This window comes from Panthera onca, chromosome D2 (assembly GCF_046562875.1).
Source record: "Panthera onca isolate mPanOnc1 chromosome D2, mPanOnc1 haplotype 2, whole genome shotgun sequence".
Taxonomy (NCBI): domain Eukaryota; kingdom Metazoa; phylum Chordata; class Mammalia; order Carnivora; family Felidae; genus Panthera; species Panthera onca.
Window position 1 is genome coordinate 51,459,329 of NC_138349.1, and position 12,440 is coordinate 51,471,768.

General features: G+C 42.9%; 1 protein-coding gene and 1 long non-coding RNA gene across 2 annotated transcripts in view; one reads left to right on the forward strand and one right to left on the reverse strand.

Moving 5' to 3' along the window:
- The window catches only part of LRMDA (leucine rich melanocyte differentiation associated), a 1,023,158-nt gene that overhangs the window by 484,289 nt on the left and 526,429 nt on the right, over positions 1–12,440 (reverse strand). The window lies entirely within an intron of this gene.
- On the forward strand, positions 1,952–4,946 carry LOC132685633 (uncharacterized). The gene is made up of 3 exons (XR_009613234.3): positions 1,952–2,179; positions 3,232–3,317; positions 4,426–4,946. It is a non-coding gene; the product is annotated as an uncharacterized LOC132685633 (long non-coding RNA).

Here is a 12,440-nt window from a genome sequence, read left to right on the forward strand (position 1 = left end):
GTGCTCAGGATGTTCAAAGGTCTTAAAATGTCCCTACTTTCTGGCGAGAAGTCAAGGCTGGCAAAATGTGTGTGACCGCTAACATCTTCATTTTTATGTGTTTACTGGGTTTCACTAGGGCAACCCAGGATGACTGAGCCAGGTTCCAAGACAAGGGAAACCATGGCCCACAGAGGTGGACTGGAAGCCAGGGGATGAACAACCAGATAATGGGAAAGAATTTCATACCCTTAGGCTCCTGTAAAAGGCAGGATCTCCAGGGAAGCAGCCTGCTGTGCTTGGAAAGCACCAGATCAGGAGTCAAGAGAGCAGAGTTCTATTCCCAACTTCATAACTGACAAGTTGTAGGACTTGGAATGCAGCCCCAGTTCCTAGAACCATGCCTGGCACACACCAGACATTCAATGAAATATGCTGAGAGAGCTTAATAAGTCAGTGTTCTCTAATGGCACACTTGAAGACCCTGGGCTGGAGGGGGGCAGGGAGACAAGCAGACTTTGGACACCAAGCATCCTTCCCAATCTCACTGCCGGCCACAACCACTGTCATAATCTTTACCTAACTCAGACTTCCCAAAAGTTCTCAATACTGGGAGGGGTCTAAGAAGGCAGGGTCAGCCATACACTGTGGATTCACATGATACAGATCTGAAGTGGCACCTCTTCCCCAACATGCTAGGCCACCTTTACACAAATGCAAAGGGCTCCTTCAAGAGCTCCACACCTGCCCCTCCCAGCCCACCATTGCCTCCCTACTCTAGGTTTACCTCCAGGATTTTTTTTTTTTTTTAACCACACTTCCTGAACAGGGCTCTTCCAAAATCTCTAAACAAAAGAAAAACCACCTGGATTTAAAGCCTCTTCAGAATGATGCTTGGCCACCTTTCTCCCTCCCCCTTCATCCAGAATGAGTCTGGAGGGAACCGAGGCAGGCATACTGAATCACAGTCACCCCTCCATGCACAGATACACACCCCAACCCAACAACCTCCACACAAGGAAGGCTGACAGCCTCCCACAAGACACACATCAGCAGAAGCCATCCTTGTTTGCAAGAATTCACATATTCCCTAATTATTTCAAGAGGACTTTCAGACCGAGGTAATCGTTTCCCCTTTATTACTTGCCACACACATAATGTCAGGGCCCTAGCATTCATCAGCACCCCCCTCCCCATATCTGCCCCCCACCTCTACCACCAAAAACCCAAATAATTTCAAAAACATTTTTATCCTAAAATGTTCCCCTCAATTTAAAAAAAAAAATTATCTTCAAGCGAAGAGATTTCTTTTCCATTTCAATCCCACAACAAGGAGAATGTCAGCCCAGCTTTTTTTTGACAGACAAATTATTGAATCAAAGAGAAAATGCCATTAAGCTCACAGGTTAGCAAGTGTCAGGAATGGTTTAAAGAGATATCCCCATTTATCTTCCAAACATGCACGAAATGTCACTAATGTGTGTTTATCATGTATAATCAGACAAAGAAAATATCGAAATAAAGTACTCCCGCATACAATAGAAATCTCCTTCCATCCTTCAAGATATCAGTGCTATTCAAATAGAATAATAATGATGAAGCCTCTCTCTTGAAAATGGAAATCAAGTGAAATGTAGATAGAAATGATTTTTTTTTTTTGGTAGTTGATGTACATTTCTAAAGTGCATTAACAGGAAATCCAGAACTTTTTAGGTCAATTATATTGTCAGTATTGTCAATGCCACTGAAATGAATACTGAGGCAGTGCCTGTTCTTGCTGGAATGAAGTTGCAGAAGAACCCCCTAGACTGGGGACTTATAGAGAAACTAGACACACACTGGAAGCCTGACACTGTTCAAGCATGCATATATGTGTATCTATACTTTTTCATTCAAATCAATCCCAGCTCCAGGCATTTTGGCTTACTATAAATCTCAATAGAAAGAAAAAGATCTACAAATAACCAAAAATCCGGCTTGATTTTCTTCCCCCCCTCTCCCTCCATTATGACAAAGCATATTTATATAAGCCAGATGCTATGACAACAATAAAACCCAGCCCTCAAGTGAATGCTCTGGACAGCAACAGTTCTATGACTCCATCTGGACTTGCAAGACCCAGGAGCATGAGCTGTCCACTGGAGAAAAAGATAGTTCTTGCATCAGAATGGACAGTCCCCTTCAAGTCTGAAAAGAGCTGGTATTTCAACCTGGAAACATTTTTTACCCTTACTACTTTCTCTCCCAATGGTCCCATCAGCTTTGTGACATATTTCCCCACTTTCTGGGTCACAAGTTTCCCAGGAGCAGAAGCCACATCTGTTTTAGTCCATCACTGACACTGACCTTCAAATAGCTGATGCTCAAAAAGCCGCTTCTTTTTTGAAAAGAAGCTTTTCCTCTCTGGTCTCTCTCAACCTCACACTTCCCTGGCTCTGGGATATTTCATAGCCCTATGGGGGAGTGGCCAAGGTCTGAGACATCCATGTGTTTGGGAGGCAGTAACTTACCACCTCAAGAAAGTTTCTGCTCTCCCAAATTGATGACATTAAACTCCTGTGTCAGGTACAATGTAAGGAAAGGGGATGAATGCAAGAGTAAAGGGTCCTAAAACAGTGGAGTACAGTGTTAAGAGAGCAAGTTCTCGAATCAGCCCGCCTCCTGTCCATCCAGCTGTGCGGTCTTGGACCTCAACCTGGGTGGCTAGATCCTACCCCTAAGAATGAGGATACTAATAACCCTTACCTCACAAAGGTAGAGTGTTAAATAAGTCAATATGTGTACAGCCCTTACAACAGTGTTTGGTACATAATAGGTTCTCAAAAGCATTACATATTATTTTTAATACCTATTTGTTTCATTTTATTATACAAATAAAAGAGAATGAGACTTAAGGACTGGTACAACTCCTCAGGAATATAGGAGTGCAGGAATAAGACCCAAACGCAGGTATGCAGAGGCCCAGTAATCCGGCCACTCCATCAGCTACTTATTAGATGCTAGCTATATACAAAAACAATGGGAAGCACGCCAAAGTAGACAAGGGACAAAAAGGAGGGAAAGTGAGGAGACTGTGAGGGACAGGTTTGAACAAAACTGATACGCTGAAATAGGAAACCAAAAGGACCCACTGTGGCTGCAGAGTGAGGTTTATCATGCATCAGGAACATCACTATGAAATTCACCAAATAAAATGTTTTTTCCACAGGCCCACAACCATGTCCTCATCATAGTTATCTGTTTCTTTTTTAGGTTTAAGTCCCAGCTGCTCTTTGTGAACCAGGACTGAACATATCTTTGTACCCTCCACCTCCAACATGAGGCCTGGAACTTGACACGTATTCCCCCCAAAATGTGTACAATAAAAGGGAGCCAAGCAGGCAGGCTGCCTGGCCACCATTCTGAGGTTGTGCTGGGTGGGAGAGGGAGCCTCAGGGAGGGAGAGCCCAGGAAGCCCTAAGACACACTGACATGAAATAGGATAAAGATTTATTTAATCTCCAGTTCACAGGCTACAGAGTGGGATGTGGACCACAAACCACACCTAACAAAAGTTTGTGAAGAGAGCCCATGATCACACCACAGAAAACAAGGCTCACCCTTGCAGGGGGTGGTATTCTCACCTCCAGGTGGTGAGAGAGGCCAGCAAGGCAGATGCTACCATGGAGGCACCAGATTCCTCCACTGATTTGCTATGCATTCCCAGGCAAATCAGTGAAATTCTCTGCTCTTAAGTTGGCCCACCTATAAAATGAGGATAAAATAACTGTCTTGAAATTTGACCTTTTGTATAATAACCCTCAAAAGGTGGATAGAAATTTCCTAGCTATTATATTTTTAACAGTTTATCTTAAGGACATGATCAGAGGTATGTTTAAAATAATAATAATAAAAAAAAAGATGTATTTCCTGGGGCATTCTTCATGGTGCTGAGTATAATAGGGAACAACAGAAAATAACCTACTCAACAACATTATGATACATACATCCTTTATAACAGAACAGGTTAAGACATTAAACATTGGGCTTCCAAGGACTATACTTATAACATGGATATATGCTTATAAGAAAAATATAATCCACAGATATAGGTGTATACACACAAAAGGAACGTATATGGGGTTGGATGTATACTAGAATGGATTAAGTGTCTATTTCTGGCAACTGTGGAATTACAGGCAATTTAATTTCTTTCTTATGATTTTCAGTATTGTCCAACATTTCTACAATGAACATGCACTATTTTCATAATCTGAAAAAACATTCTTAAAAACATAATTTTAGAAACCCTGACCATGTCTACCTCACAGCACTATTCTGAGATCAGTTATAGTAACAGATGCAGAAGCACTCTGAAATGTATAGAATGATATGTAATTCAAGTGACTGTGATAAGCCAGTAACTAAACGTTTGTGGTTAACCCCGTCCAAATGTCCTCCTCCCAGGCCAAGGCTATTCTGAGCATGGAAATGTGTGACACTCCACCATCTTATCCAAGTGGACTATGCAAGATTTCCATCTCCCCATTTCCACGTGGCAAATGTAGAGCAAATAAGATTTGAAGCCTCCGATAGACTGAAAAATGTCAACCCAGATTTCTCCCCACCAAAACCAACCAACCAACCAACCAGAGAAATTCCACATGTTAGAAACTCCCCATGAGCTTGGATCCAAAGATTCGGTGATATCCAGCTGGCAGTCTATGCCAGATTTGTCAAAGTGAGTCCCAAGGCTCCTAAAGAAGCGTTAATCTTCTGTCAGGAGTACCAACTCCAATAGGGCCTCAACAAGCAAATTATGTTCCAGAGATTTTAGGGCCCAATGGTGGTAAAATATTTATCACTCTAATGGCTTTGAAGTGTAAACAGACTTCATATCAACACAGTGATTCTTCTTATACACACATTTGGGCTTTTAAATTGTGCTTAAGTTGGCAGGCTTAAAAGTAGATTAGTGAGTTTCAAGAGTTAGGGTTTTCCCAGGAAAAGCACATTTATTGAGCCAGTTGGTCAGTCACTGATCTAAAACAATTGTTTTACCTTAGAAATTTTAGACCCTGAGATGTCTTAAGGGTGTCTGAGATCCAGAAATTCTCCCTTGAACACAATCCAAGAAGGGCCAATAAATAAACCTGATTCATGGCAAGAGGCATTACATTCAGAAAAAGACCCACACATCACAATAATCCACTCGATTACGGGAGGCAGGAATGTAGATCAGGGATGTAGACTGGCAGTGGATTAAAAGGGGAAAAAAACCCCACAATAATGTCTAATATTGAGATAGCACAGCTCTCAATAATTCAAAGCACATGTGCTTCTATTGTGTTACCTTAACCTAGCCAGAAGCCTGTAAAGGCAGGTATAAGGAGGGCTAGTAACCGCATTTTAAAAAGGAAAAAAGTTTAAAGAGGTCAATTATTGACTTGGCCAAGGTTATTTAGGCAATCGATGAAAGCCAGATTCATAACCCAGTCTCCCACCTAAGGAAGTCAACTTGCCTATGACAGTGACTAGTGGTAACCAATCCAGTAAGGAAGATTCAAAACCAGCAGCTAAATCAAAGATGTTAACTGGGTGTTCAAGAATCCTCCTTGTGACTCAAGGATCAAGGAAAGACCAAGAAAACAAGTCTCTCCCACGAGTAAGTTCAGAACCCAAAGCTCCTTCTTTCCTCAGAAAGAAGCTACAAGCATTTCACTTGCCTTCTGAAAGGAGGCAAGAGAGAGTCCAAGTGCTACATCCTCTTACCTATACCTTCTTACTTCACCCCATGTCAGATGCTTAGGAACCACCACAAACCAGGGAGCTGCCCTGTGAAGCTTAGCATCTCTCTCCCTCTCTTATCCCCAACTATAGACAGAATAGCAGTAAGTCGAACAACACTCCACTTCTCCAAAAAAGTTTATACACATGCGTGAGCATTCCATACAATGTATGTAATAAACTGGAAGAGCACCCAAGTAAATAAAGAACAGATCAAAAGGGAGGTATGAGGCAGCCACATTCAACTCTGCACTTGAAAATTTAAATGAATACTCCTTGAGAGCAAACTACAAAATGCTAACCTTGAAGTGCTGAGTGGCAGGAAGAATTATGGGTTATTGTACTGTCAAAATGCCAGACAGCTGTATGTTGAGTTGCTGCGTTATTTAGACAATCAGAAACTTGGAAGCTAATGTGACATATTTTTTTTCGGTGTGAAAGCTCTTGACATGCATCACGATAATTTCTAAAGGGACAAAATGTTATATAAAAAACATGGTGCCTTCAGGAGATGGCCTCATAGGTAGAACAGCCCCAGGCAGACCAGGAAGGATGTCAACAATGTGGACTTCCCAAGGGAGAGGACCATTTCCTTCCAGTCTTAGTCCACAGGGGGGCGGTCCCAAGCAACATGGAGCACACTCAGTCCAACTTCCTACTCTCTCATCACGGAAGAAATGCTCCTGGATTCACCTGCCTGGCTGTAGGCTGGGCTGGGCCAGGTGAAGCCCACTAATTGCAGGATCATCTCTCAGCTGGATGAGCAATATGGAGATCACATTCAGAGGACGCTACCAGAGATCATGGTACTGTGCAAACCAGGGGTAGAAATGGGGCTATAATTCTACCTCTGCTCTTGCAAGTTAGTTTACCTTCCACGTGTATTATTGATTGGCTCGTGGACAAGTACAAATAGAATGAGTGGTAGCCATTTTAAGGAAATTCCTTGCTTTGACTCTCAGGTTGCCCTAAAGTGAGAGTGGGAGGCAGGTCATGGTTGACTGTACCTGAAATTCTACCTTCAGTACTTTCACTACAACTAAAATACAAACATTAACACATTGAACTTCCAAGAGTCACCTCTAACTTAGGGCACATGGAAGTTCTGAAAATTGGTTTTGCCGGGTGGGGGGAGGAGGAGTAAAGGATTTAAGATCCAGATGAGGGACAGGGGCCTATGGGACAGGCAGAAAGATAAGCCAGAGAAAATTCCAGATAGAAAGTACCATACTCTGTGGATTTGCCCTCTTCTCTGCATTTCTTCTTGATCAAAAGGAAAACCATCCCATCCAGGAGAAGAGAAAGTGGCTGGAGACTGGTGGGTCAAGGGGAGTGTTCCTCTCCTAACAAGCATTTCCAGTCAGCAGGCACAGACTCTATCCTGAGGCCACCTCTACCACATGTACCAATAGCATGACCTTTAGCAAATTATTTAACCACAGTTTCCTTAAAAGCAAAGTGGGAACAACAAGAATAACATCCTCAAACTGATGTTGGAAGATTTCATGGGCTACTTAGAGCAGTGCCAGCCAGGTGATGATGGTTCTACTCAAATATTATCACAGCATCCTCCTCTTATCATCACAGCTAACAGTTTATACCAAATCCCCACTGCCAGCTGCAGGAGCAGAATCCCCCGGGATACTTTTCCCAGGACAGCAAAGCAACTTTGAATCACAAGAGTTTCCTGTGCTCCCTGCTATGTGACCCTAGACGGGATCCTATACCCAACACTCACCCACCCCAGAAAAGGCCAGCATACTGTGCCATGCAGAGAAGGAAGTCCATTGTCTAAGTGGAAATCACCTGGATTTAGATGGTGCCCCCCGCCCCCCAACAAGCTCCACTAAGCGTTGTAAGTAAAGACACTCTCTTCTTTTCCACCTTGCTTTTATTTTTATTTGACAGTTAACCTAAATGTTAAGATAATACCCTGTAACCAGGGTACTTAAAAACTGATATGCAGCCAGAGGATAAGACTAGTAAATGAATGAATTTGAAGCTGATTCCAAAAGCTGTGCTATTTGGCTATAGCTACTCAGGAAAAATTAGGAATACAAGGACTGGGGCCAATGCCTTCGCACACAACAGTGGTTCAATACTTTCCACCCACCATTCCCTGGGTCATTATGAGGATCTCAAGGTATGAGATGGTCTACTGACACCTCCAGGTATGAGATGGACTACTCAAGCTCCCCACACACTTAAGGAAGACAGGCAAAGTCCGCTAGAGGAAAGATCGTTCCTTTCTCCAGTATCAGGGATCATTTTCTGCTGAAGTCAGGAAACACCTATATCCTTTAAGCAAATTATCATGGCAGGTGTGCTCACCAGAAATTTCATTTTTATGAATCAGTATGGGAATAGTTCTTGCCTACAATATGCATAAATGAAGAACCGGGGGCATGATCTATCCAATTCCATCCAACTCTTGCTTGAGTCATAGCAATAAACATAGGGATAGACAGGGAAGTTCTGCATTGGATGGAAAGGATATTTTCCCCTACTCACTAAAAGTTGCCTGTCAGGGGTACCTGAGTGACTCAGTCAGTTAAGCGCCTGACTTTGGCTCAGGTCATGATTTCACAGTTCGTGAGTTCAAGCCCCGCACCAGGCTCTGTGCTGACAGCTCAGAGCCTGGAGCCTGCTTCAGATTCTGTGTCTCCCTCTCTCTCTCTGCTTCTCCCCCACTCATGCTCTCTCTCTCAAAAATAATAAACATTAAAATTTTTTTAAGTTGCCTGTCAGAAGCACTGACCACTGACTTTCCTAATCTTCCTTTGCTACTTTAAATATAAGTCTTTATATGTGATAGAGACCACATCAATGTTACCCCGAAGGCTGGCACCATTGACAAGCCTACACAAGATAGATTCATATGATCAGGAATCAAAAACACATTCTTCAAAGTCTGAAAGGCTTTGGCACATGATAGCTTATGACTCTAGAGAGTTTCTTAACCTATCTGTACGCCATTTTCCTCATATGCTTAATGCAGAGACTGTCACCCAGTGATAAGATTGTTATAATTAAATGGCATAATATACACCAAATGCATGGCCCCTGCAGGGCCTGAGACACAGAAAGAGCTAAATAAATGAGTCGTCGTCATCATCATCATCATCATCAATCCAAATAGTGTCTGAGTCTCTTCATGCCACCACATATAGTAAGGAAGACATAAAATGCTTCATTCACCTGAATCCATACTCTCATAAGTCAGGGACAGCTGACTATTGTTCTCTGTGAGGTCTGCGGGGACAGTGAGGCTACACGGAGTAACAGGGCAGTGAGGTGTGACATAAAAGGCACTTAAACTGGAAGCCAGGCATCCAAATCTGGTTCTGCCTCACCCCTAACTCACTGTGTCAGCCTGGCCAGTTCACACAATCATCCTAGGCTTCGGTTTCCTTATTTAAAAGACAAAAGCAAAAACCAAGAGAATGTGAACTTCATCACCATTTCCACTCATCACCTGGGGTAGGTATCACTAATCAGTCATGGAACTGCTGAACACAGTGGTAACTCACAATTTTTCTCAAAATAGTACTCCTGGAAATCACTACCATAGGGTTTCCACATGCAATAAACTTATTTGTCATCCCTAACCTAAATGATCCCTGAGATTCTAACCCTTTAGAAGATGCTTGGAGATTTAACCAAACCCTTTAGCTCATACCAGGAAGTGGTCAGGTAGAAGCTTCAGTTAGAATGAAAAAAGCTAAGAGACCCCATTAACAGACTCTTTGGGCAGAAAAGCCTTGGCAGGTAAAAGGTACCCATTCATCGACAGTGCTTTGAGACCCTAATATTTTTCTATTTTCATGTTAAACTCATTATGTATATCCACCTTATGTTCTCTTCCTCCTGCTCCCCAACAGCAATGACACATATTCCCAAAAATGTACATATCTATGTATATATGTCATACACACACATATACAAAATGTACATATCTATGTGTATACATACATATACATGCACATAGTTTTCCAACCCCACTCTTCTACTTTTACCCTCAACAGTTTCCCCCTTTAGGCCTCATGTACACAGATCTGCTTACTACTTTTGGCAATTTTAAGCCTATGCTATTTATCCTCATGACAATTTTGTGAAATATCAGCTTCATTTTGCAGACAAGGAACCTGAGGTTCAGAAAAGTTCAATGATGGCCATCAAAGAACCATGCTACCTTAGGGAAGACTTGGAATACAAACCAGGTCTCCTGGATCCCACACCTAAACTCTATGTATGCAGCCACTCACAAGTTGCCATGGCCCACAGTAACTTTCACAAGGCCCCCGTTCCTGCTGTCTCCATACACCCTACCCACACCTACAATCTCCCAGCCCTAATTTTTCCCACATCTCTCACCAGGTCCTGGCAGCCTCTGGCATTTCCCAAGCACACAGTTCACCAAACTGGACCATTTCTTCTTTATTATCTACACAAATATTCTTAATTATTTCTCCTCCAACCTAAAGTACTTATTTCTTATTTATGGGTGTAAATATAAAGCCAGCAGAGCTCATATTTCATGGGGAGCCATTCCAACAGCATCTAGAGCCTTCCAAATTTACGGAGCATGAGAGCTGATTCTCTGCCCGTTTCATTATAAAGGGGTTTACCATAAATATTAGAATTTGAATTCCACCCAAGTAATGCATTAATAGATACTAAACCATTAATAATTTCTGCACTTTTTCATAAATGGGCAAAGTCCAATAAATAAACTATATCTTCTCTACAGCACAGCAGGGTTAACAAGTACCAAGGAGATTTCAAAGACAAACTACTGGTAGGGGCTGCCAGGAGGTAAGATTCATAATGAAACTACAAATTCCGGAGACCCATTTTTTACTGTCCACCATGGCAAGTATCTAAAATTAAATGCTAAGCAGAAATCCGTCCTGGAATCTGACACACAGCAGTTTAGGTAAACAATCTCTGAAATTAAAAACAGATTCTGGATAATAAATAAGTCTGCGTGTGGATCTCTCTGATAACAGATACCTCTCCCTGATAAATCAAAGGCGCCAGCCCTACTGAGCCTTTCTAAATTAGGCCAGATGATTCACCTAAAATATTTCATCTTGTGTCACCTGTCTTAATGAACGGCAGTAACAGATAGCTTCTTACCAGTTACTGCATGGGGGCCAAAGGCCTTCAGGCTAATTATACTGAAGGCCTGGGGAAGGTGGCCCATCTGGGAGGAGCTGGTAGACAAGGAGGATTTCACCATGATACTCATTTACTTGGTCCCATGACCCATGTCTACTAGCTTCACTTGCGACTGCCCTGGAATTGTAGAAGATGATCAGAATCAGAGATGCCAGATATCAAAGATAAATAGCCCATGAGGGGGAAGTGGTGAATCCACACTTTGCCATTCCTAGATGTGTGAACTTGGACAAATATCCAGAAATCTTTGGGGCCTCACTTTCCTCACGTGTAAAGTTGGGATAATAACACCTGCATAGCCTACCTCCTGGGGCTATGCTGAGGTCCAACCAGAAAGTGCAAACAGAACTACTTTGCAACCCTCAAGCACTACTCTGTTATTACAAGTGATACCATTCAGTCAGTCATTTCTTTGCCAAAATTTATTGAGTACCCCTTACGTGTCAGGCGTTAGGGATAATTTAGTGGCTAGAACAGACAAGACCCATACCTCATGGAAGGGGGGATGACCTGGGTACAACTTCCCTGAAAAGGTGGAGGGCACAGCATGTTAGAGGATGGTAAGGCTGTACAGGGAAATAAAGCAGGGAGACTGCCAGGGCCAGCCTGGGCAGGGAGCAGGGTTTCTATTTTTAACCAGGAAGACCTCACCAGGGACACAACTTTCAAGACTAAAGGAAGAAAGAGAGCAAGCCTCACAGATACTAAGATAGAAAGAGTAGGAACATCCAGAGAAAAATACTCCAAGGAGGATCTGAGGAGCCACAAAGATAGGATGGAGTTCTTGGAGAAGAGGAAGCCGGGAGCAGGAAGGAGGCCTGAGGGCACAGAATGGGCTTGGAGGGGAGAAGTTCAGCCTTTGGAAGGTTTCTAGTAGAGGAGCAATGTTTTCACCAGAGCACTCTGTGGCTGCTGTGCTGGGAATCATAAATATACATTATACTACTATTATTAACAGTATTGTTGCAAGATTCTGTTCTGATCCAATGTGAATCTGGGTTGGAGAAGGAGAGAAAATGGGATGGGGGCCAAGCAGAGTGTTTTTCTTTCTTAAATGCTCAGAACAACTCAGTACAGAAAGGACTGGGTGAGTGTTGGTGGAATGGCACAGAAAGGCAAGAGTAGGGGACAAGTGAGCTGCAAGTGTAATGGAGATTGGGGAGCGGCCTCCTATATCCGGGGCCTGCTTCTGTCTCCTGTGTGGTTGTGGAGAGCTGTAGGAGGGAAGAGCAGTGCGTGGAAAAGAAAACCCACTGCTCTCAAGTCCTATGCCTTTGCTGCATTCAGTGAAGCAACGTGAAGCCCTATTCGTTTTAAGCCTGGGGCCTGTCTCTTTACTGAAAATGAAAACAAAATTCTCTTTTAAAAGAGGGGAGCTTGGTTGAAGGCCACGGGCCGTATTTTATCAGCGTTTGGTGTCAGCAGAAGTGGGAAACACAACATAATAAGAGGAGCCATCTCACCTCCTGCTTCAGAGCAGAAAATGACGCAGGGGTCATTCCATTAGTGATCAC